Source organism: Penaeus japonicus, unplaced genomic scaffold, assembly GCF_977035675.1.
Source record: "Penaeus japonicus unplaced genomic scaffold, GWHDUDI00000001_assembly GWHDUDI00000013, whole genome shotgun sequence".
Taxonomy (NCBI): domain Eukaryota; kingdom Metazoa; phylum Arthropoda; class Malacostraca; order Decapoda; family Penaeidae; genus Penaeus; species Penaeus japonicus.
The window spans coordinates 3,234,969-3,242,468 of NW_028234415.1; the positions used below are offsets into that span (position 1 = coordinate 3,234,969).

The window sequence follows — 7,500 nt, forward strand, 5'->3', positions numbered from 1 at the left end:
AAAAATCCAGGCACATGTTGATGACGTGGCGATGACGTCAAGGTTACATCCGCGGTTGTGAGCGAGGATAAACAAGCGCCAAGGCCAGCCGTCGAAGCCAGCGCCGCAGTAAGGTGATAAGGACCACATTTCAGTGGCAAGAGCATTTCCCTTCGAACTTTGGGACGCGCACGGCCGCTTATCATCAACTCCCTTCTGGATGATAACGCCATTTCCTTTATTTTTTTTGTTTTTGTTTTGATTCGTCAGCGTACTATGAGAAGATAGACAGACGCTAGGGTGTTCCCGATTTTTTTATTTATTTAACGACAGGGGGAAACACACACCTATACGGGAAAGAGATTGGGAAAGAGTAGAGGAAAAGGGCGAGTCCAGGGTGGGGTTTCCTTCCGCATACAAGTCCCACAACGAAGACTACACATCGGATGTTATTTGTATAGGATTTCCAAGAGCAAAAATCCCAAAACCGCGAGACAGAACAAAGACAAGGATATACAGAAGGAAAAGAAAGATAAGGATATACATTTAAGAAGAAAAAATAAGAGTGTACAAGAGATGCCCAGACATGTAAGAGGAGAGAGAGAGGGGAGGGGGAGAGAGGGAGGGAGAGAGGGAGAGAGGGAGAGAGGGAGGGAGAGAGGGAGGAAGGGAGGGAGGGAAGGAGGGAGGGAGGGAGGGAGGGAGGGAGGGAGAGAGAGAGAGAGGGAGAGAGAGAGAGAGAGAGAGAGAGAGAGAGAGAGAGAGAGAGAGAGAGAGGTAGAATAAAGGGAAGATGTGGATGGAAGAAACAAGGATAGACTCAAGACATCCAAGGAGAGACATAATGCGTGGATAATAGGGCGGGAAGGAGAGAAATTGCATCAATACACCAGAGGATAGAACGCACGGAGAGAGAGAGAGAGAGAGAGAGAGAGAGAGAGAGAGAGAGGGAGGACGCGAGGATAGGCTCGAACGAATCTAATAAAAGCTAGAATGAGTGGATAGAGCGGATAGACGCGAGGATAGAGACTCAAGACACCAAAAGGATAGATAAGGATGGATGGATGGATAAGGCAGCGCAGAGAAGCTCCGGGTCGGTTGGCGAGGGCTGATGACTTCATGATGAATGCACTCGCGTTTGTGTGACCTTTTGAGATGAAAAATTACATCTCGCTTTTTCTTTAAGGGGTTTATTCCTGCTTGGTGCATGAGGGGGCCTTCATAAAGCCTGATATGCAAACAAATAAAAAGTTACATCATGAAGTAACATCAGTTCTGGGTAATGTAGTCCCGCATCACTCTTCTCTTTGGGAGCACCGTGGGTACAAAAAAAAGAGAGAGAGAGAAAAAATGCTCATGGTGCAGATTGGATGAAGAGAAAAAGGGAAAAAGAGAAAAAGACAGACAGACAGACAGAGAGACACGTATACACAGACACAGACACACATGCTCACAGATACATACAAATCATACACGCCCCCACCCTTCCCTCCCAAAACCCACCCACATGCAAACACGGAAAAAAAAGGAGGATAGAAACAAACAAACAAACAAACAAAAACAAAAAACCCTAACCGAAACGTCCATGTCATCTCGTCCTAGTTTTCGCCCTCCCCCTCCCCCCCCCTACCCCCCCCAGCGACCCATAGGACTTCCTTCCCTTTTCTTTTCAAGGCAGGCTGTCCCGGGAGTTCCTTTGCTCTACTTTCGGAACTTCCTGCAATGAATCAATCTCATTCTCCTTCTCGTTAATTCGGTGGTTTCAAATTTCCGTATTTCTATGCTGGGCGTTCGGTTTTCAAGGTGAGGTGTGTATAAATATATCAAGGTTTTCTCTGAAGACTACAATATAATTGAGGTCTTTTAGGACTGAAATCAATTGAAGAATAAAAAAAAAAAAAAAAAAAAAAAAAACATGAGCAAGGGGAAAGTTAATAAGATAAAATGATATAGTTTTATGAGCCACACAGGCAATACTAAAGCCCGCCCCCGCTTAACTGCAAGCACGATCTTTAATGATCAAAGTGCCTTTTGCAGAACATAAACGCGGCTGGCTAATTTAACGCGCACATTTACACGAAATACTCTCCCCAGCTGAAACCAACACTAAATATAGATATAAACACACATATACGCTATAAAAGTTAAATTGCATTTGCTATCATCTTTTTCACGGAGATAACGTAATTATGGGGATATATTTTTTTTTTTCACTTTTCTCTATTTATCGTTTTATCTTTCATTGACTTGGGTAATGTAATTTATTCATTTTTCTTATCACTCATAATTTATTTTTCCTCTACTTTGAAAGAAATTATGCAACTGCTTCACTTTCTTTCATTATTTATTATATGTATATAAATAAATAAATATGAATATATATATATATATATATATATACATATACATATACATATACATATAAATAAATATTATATATATATAAATATATATATATAGATAAATATATATATATATATATATATATATATATATATATATATAAACATATATATATAAATATATATATACATACATACATACATATAAATAAATATATATATATATATATATATATATATATATATATATATATATATATATATATATTGTGTTGTGTATTGTGTATATGTGGTGTGTGTGTGTGTGTGTGTGTGTGTGTGTGTGTGTGTGTGTGTGTGTGTGTGTGTGTGTGTGTGTGTGTGTGTGTGTGTGTGTATGTGTGTGTGTGTGTGTGTGTGTGTGTGTGTGTGTGTGTGTGTGTGTGTGTGTGTGTGTGTGTGTGTGTGTGTGTGTGTGTGTGTGTGTGTGTGTGTGTGTGTGTGTGTGCGTGTTTTTTTTTTACCTTTTCTCTCCTACCAGAATAATGTATCTACTTCAGTAACTTTTTACTAGTCACAGTTTAATTAATGCAACTGTTTATGCGTGCTTTCACTTCTCGCATTTTCTATCAAATGTTGAACAAGCAAATAAATGGATTACTAAATTATTAAATGAAATAACAAAAAGTAAACGCTACCAATCCTTCCATTTTCGGTTCATCGTTATCATTATTCAACTCATCTATTCATTAAGTATGTCTGTAGGCCAGTACTTCTGCTTGACTGTTCATGCAATGCCATACCTTCACCGGTAAACTATCATCAATACAACTGTACTAGTGAATAAGAATGAATGACAAAGATGTGAAAATTGAAAACATAGATTATGAAATGGATATCTATAAGGTTGATATATAGTTTTCAAAAGACTATTTTTGAAATAGGTTAATATTAATGTCCAGATATATAAATATAATTCAAATGAAAAATAAAAGGTCGTGTGCGTAAATGTGTGTGTATGCTAAGCTAAAGGTGAAGTATATAAAAACAATTAGTTTAGTTACTCCGACTCTCAAATCCATTTTCTTTTTCACTTACAAGATATCCGTTTTCTACTTTGAAACAGGGTAACTATTCTATATTACATTTTCTCAGAAAACTTCCTTCGAATTAACTATATTGGCTTCAAAAATCCCTTCCCTTGGATCAGGCTTTTACAAGTTAATTACCAAAATTCATGACAATAAGAATCCAAAATGTTTTATTTTTATGGTAGATCATTTCAACCTACAGCACTAACTATGGCAGTTTCCTAGAGAGCATTGTATTTTTCGAGTGAACCAGTCTGCCGTATCTTGTTAATTCTGTTATCGTACTATCATGTACACATGCTATGCTCTATACTAATCATGGTAAGAATATAAATTAATAAATCAAGAGTAATGTTTCCTTGGTTTATTCAAAGTCCTTAGCTAAAATCTTGCTGTCCTCACGAACATTGCAAAATACTATACAGAAACAGGTAAAATTGGTAATCACACTCTGAGTCGATTACTCTCACATCCAGCAATCCTTATTTTCTTAAGGAAAGCCTTCATCCTCCTTCAACCTCTGGCCTATTCCCCCCTCCCCCCTACCCTTAGTCTTAATAATAATATACTCTTCTCCCCATCGAATCTCGCTACTAGGACCCCAAGCTATTTGGATTGCCAAAATGAAAGGAAGTGCGACTGAACTAATGTAGTGTGTTCAGAACTTTGTAATTGGCGAGGCTGTCGATTTTACTGTGCCTACTACAAACGATGTGGGAACCCATACCATAGGATTGGCCAATCAGCACGATGTGGGAACCCATATCATAGGATTGCCTAATCAGCACAATGTAGGAAACGATAGCCTATGTTTGTATAATCTTTAAAGATTCAAATAACGATGCTTGTTAATCTCCCTGGCTCCTCTATAAGACCTATGATCTTATCAAAGCCCTTTCGAGTCTACAATAAACAGCTGTTTCACCTAAGTAACTGGTCTCCCCATGCGCACTATACTACCTCACTGTCCATGCTGACCTACGAGTGTGGCACACCATCAATCAACAGTGATCTTGCATCTCTCCGTGGCATTCATTCTGCACTACTGTACTTAATGCGTAACTAGTTCACATGTTAGCGCTCGACTGATCTTATTCGTCTGATAAAGGCCTTTGTATTTCTAAAAGATAACCTCATCCTTCAAATTGGTAGTTGATCCACGGGGAGTAAATGAGCCAATTTAGATAATAATGTAAATTCATTCTGATACAAAATGCTTAGGAAATGTCTTTGAAATGCTATAAATGCTAAGAATGCCCACTGGGGTACACATACACCTACCCTTCACTTGGCCGCCCCATGGAATGGCCAGTGCTCCCAGTATGGATCTTATTTAGGGTTGGTTACGATGTAGACCTATGTTTCGTTAATGCAACAAATGTCTTCTTATGTCTGGATATGCTTCTCCCCTTGTAAGGATGTGTAATGCAAATAGTTTATATAAGAAAAAAAAAAAAAAAACATACACATACATCGTAATTTTCTTACTGCTTATTTGCTTACTGACGTTGTATTTTTTCTTGCTGCTGCAATAAAAATACAACACCAGTAGGCAAAGAAATACGTGATGCAATGATAGATTAGAGCAAAATCCATTCTTATCGCAGGAATTCAAGATTATGCTACAGTAACTGCCTGAAAAACAAACTACAAGCACATAGTATGACTCTCCGCCTTCGACACACGAATGGCAGTGAGACTGGAGGCGCGGGAGGCCGCCCCAACACCTACCTACCTACCTGGCCTGGCGCTACAGTTACACCAACGGAAGAGATAAGTGTTTACCTTCTTGGGTCGCGAGGGCTGAGAGTGCGGGGCCGGTACCAGCAGGAGGTCGGTGAGGCCCAGCATGCAGTCGTCGCACGGACACACCGAGCCCTCGCTGCTGCTGCTGACGGAGGCCATGGAGGAGGCCATGGAGGCGCCGCTCTCCATGCTGTCGGTGCGGACAAGGCCGCGCCAGCCTCCGCGCTTGGCCGCCAGGACCGCCTCGAGTAGGGAGTCTCGGCGGCCCAGCGGCTGCGGCTCCCGGGCTTCGCGGGGCTCCAGCTCGTCGAGTATGGAGCCTCGGCGGGAGAGGGCCGTGCGGGAGTCCTTGGAGGCGCGGCGACTCAGCGGTTCCTTTAGGTCCTCCTCAAGCAGCGAGGAACGGCGGCTCAGACTGCAGTTCTCGGGAACGGACTCCAGATACGAATTTTGGCGAGTCAGTCCGGGACTCATCCAGAAGTCCGACGACTCCTCTTCGAAGGCGGAGTCCGCGCCCTCCACGCAGTCGTCCTCGCCGAACAGATTCAGCGACGTGTCGTGCAGCTGTCGCGTGAGGCTGTCCACCATACAGGATTCCTTGTGCAAGCACATGTGGTCTGGCGACTTCCTGAAGGAGTCCATGTTGTTGCTGTCACCACCTGCAGCTCTTACGGGGGCGTGGGCGGGGCCTTGCACCACGCCAGACTGGGCGTTCCTCGAGTGCTTGGGGCAGGGCGGCGGGTAATCGGAGTGAGCGCTTCCACTCACGCCCATGTGGTTGAGCGAGCGTTCGCCGCCCGTCATATCTGATTCGCGACACGAGAGACCTGCGCTCACATGGCGAAGCGCCCCGATCCTGCGGGCCAGAGGACGGGGATGGCCTTAGAGTCTACGTTTGAGCTACGTGTTGGCCTAGCGGGCGTTCTGCGCACCCTCGGCCACTCAACCTGGGATTCGGGCTTTGCAGATATAACACTTTCAACACTTCACGTGCCCGCCCTGTTCTAGCCTTATCTCAGATCTAGGTAATGAATCTGTTGGCAGGAGAAAAAAATAAATAAACAATTAACAGAGTCTTCTCTTGCAAAACATAGCCTCCCGTCCCACCAGTTGCCCTCCCCTAAAGAGTTCAGCAGACAGGAGTGGCGCAAGATCACATGCTCACATTTTGTTCGCATTTACTCCCAATATTCCTCCCACGGCCCTAACACAGTCGCACAGACGAGAAAATTTTGTGAGAGTGTACAGCCACGCAATTGGAAAAACACACGCATGTACGTATACACACCACTACACGTAAACAAACACTCTCCGGAAACTCACATCCGCTTGCGAGCGTGACTCTTACGTCACGCTTTCCTCGCACTTCACCCAAGTCGCAGCAAGCCATGTCAATAATGTTCAAATGAACACCAAGAGGAACACATAATGCATATGCCATTAATCTAAAATGTACAAAACCAAATTCTAAATGTCGTGCATTATAGATTCTACTGTTTTTCTCAGAACGCTTCCTTTCCTTTTCAATAAGATTTCTTCTTTCATTTGAGGAGAGCGGTTGGAAGTGTCACTGACGTACCAATCCAACTATAAACGAGACGATTCGCCATTCCTTACGCTGCAAATCATTAATAAAAAATGTTCAGAGCGTCGATGAGCCGAAGGAAGACTACACTCGCCACCTTTCCTCACGCAGATACATATGAATATATCTCATGTTCACGATTTCAAACGTGCATGTTTACCTACATGACTGTTTTTGTCTCTCTCCGGGGAGTCTCTCCTACGAAGTCCTTGCCGCAAAACACCCGTAATTGCAAATTGCACGAGTGAAAAATGGCTCAGCGAACGTACGCTGTGCACATGAGGTTATAAGTACATCTATTACGCCAGCTATTACCCATCATAGCTCCGGCTGCACAAACATGGGAGAGAAAGATAAACACGTTATTTACCTTCCTTTTAACTTTGAAAGAAGGTTGCGGCAACTTCTGTCTCTCAGTAACCCGATCAATTGCAATTTGGTGAATATCTGGAGCGAAGAAGTCTTGCTATTGTTAGTTTATAGACCGCCATTTGACGATGCTTGTAGTAGAGAAAACTTTTTTTTTGGCCAATTAGAGAGGTAATTGTGGCATTTATCATTACCGCACAACGCGGCACTTTGAGACTCGTGCCGTCGGTGAAGTACAACGTTTTCCACGATGGCTTTCCAAATGACAATTCCATTTTTGAATATATGACAAGCGCGCAGTGAGTCTCCCGCCGGTCACTGTGTACAGTGAAAGTACAGTGTCTGTCGCTTAAGAGCCGCCGCCGCATATAAACAAAAGCACCACAATCAATCAGAACCGTAACAAAGC

The 7,500-nt window shown here is 42.8% G+C and overlaps 1 protein-coding gene and 1 long non-coding RNA gene across 3 annotated transcripts in view; both read right to left on the reverse strand.

Moving 5' to 3' along the window:
- LOC122243228 (uncharacterized) overlaps window positions 1–7,500 on the reverse strand; it is a 270,470-nt gene that overhangs the window by 35,310 nt on the left and 227,660 nt on the right. The gene's annotated exons all lie outside the window — the stretch shown is intronic.
- LOC147470578 (uncharacterized) overlaps window positions 5,973–7,500 on the reverse strand; it is a 91,849-nt gene continuing 90,321 nt past the window's right edge. The window contains exon 2 of one of the 2 annotated variants that reach the window (XR_015191505.1): window positions 5,973–6,171. This is a non-coding gene — a long non-coding RNA (uncharacterized LOC147470578). The remainder of the gene's footprint in view (window positions 6,172–7,500) is intronic. The other variant, XR_015191504.1, reaches the window with a different exon arrangement.